Consider the following 1,173-nt stretch of genomic DNA (forward strand, 5'->3'; position numbering starts at 1 on the left):
GCCGTCCCGCCCGCCTGCTGCATGCTGAGCTGCACGCCGGGTCCGTGTGGGGTTGGAGGAGTTGTGAGGCGGGACCGAGTTACGTTCATCGCAGGTAAAGCAGCCGCTCGCTGTCAGCCGCTCGTTCGTGCTCGCATGGTGTGCGGCGTACCCGCGGGTGTGCGTGCTCCCACCTGACGGGGCGGCGGGCTCTGCCGAGCCACCAGAGCCGCGTTGCGCCCAGGTAAGCCCTGGCGCGGCCCGCGTGTGCTTCTGCTGCGTGATGCCCGCGGGTAGCACTAAGGCAGCGGCCTCACAACTACTTTAGGGCTTGGTTGCATCTTATGGTCATAACTCCTCGCTTTTTGGTGGGGCTTTGCGTGGTTGCACTTCCTTTACTCGGCCAAACTTCGGGGGCTGGTGGTGAGGCTGCTGAACAACTGCAGTTTGCAGTACCCTGACAGTTACAGTGACCTTTCATTTTTGATTGCTGATGACTCCTGGAATTACTCTCATTTGGAGCTGCTTTTGGGGTGAGTCCGTGCCCCTGGGCTGGGCAGAGATGCTCACTGCTGCAGTGCTCCCAGCGAGCACCAAGTGCTCACTCCAGACAGAGCAGCATTCACTAATGACTAAAAAAGTGCAAGAGTAATTTTGATCACGTGCAAATTCAATGTGTACTCAGGCAACCTATGTAAGAAGCTGTGGGAGAGCAGCACCATGCTCAGATACAATATAATGAGTCTCTTCTTCCCCTTGCAATGCAATTTGGCAAACTTTGCAGGGCCAATGGAAAACAAGCAAACAGCAATAGAAAAATCCTTACAAATCAGGCTAATGGGAAAATAAGGCTGTGGCTTATTCTTTCCAGTAATAATCAGCTCTGATGAAGGGCCCCCATCTCCTTTTGGAAATAGCCACCCAACTACCATACCGCCTGTGAATAAGCATTTGCTCAGCACTGGAACAGCTGTCAGCTGTGTGCATTTTCTCCACACTGGAAGCAGGCTTGAGAGCACTGTGTGATGCTTCACAGCAACAGTAAACATGTGGGATGTTTTTCTGCATTGCACGCACCTACACAAGAGCTATCATTTTAAATCTGACAGGTGAGATACTGTCAGTGATCGCACTGGAGTTGTGCTCGTTTACAAAGTTGAAGATACTGCTACTGACCCTACTGTGTGCCTCCTT

Source organism: Meleagris gallopavo, chromosome 3 (assembly GCF_000146605.3).
Source record: "Meleagris gallopavo isolate NT-WF06-2002-E0010 breed Aviagen turkey brand Nicholas breeding stock chromosome 3, Turkey_5.1, whole genome shotgun sequence".
Taxonomy (NCBI): Eukaryota; Metazoa; Chordata; class Aves; order Galliformes; family Phasianidae; genus Meleagris; species Meleagris gallopavo.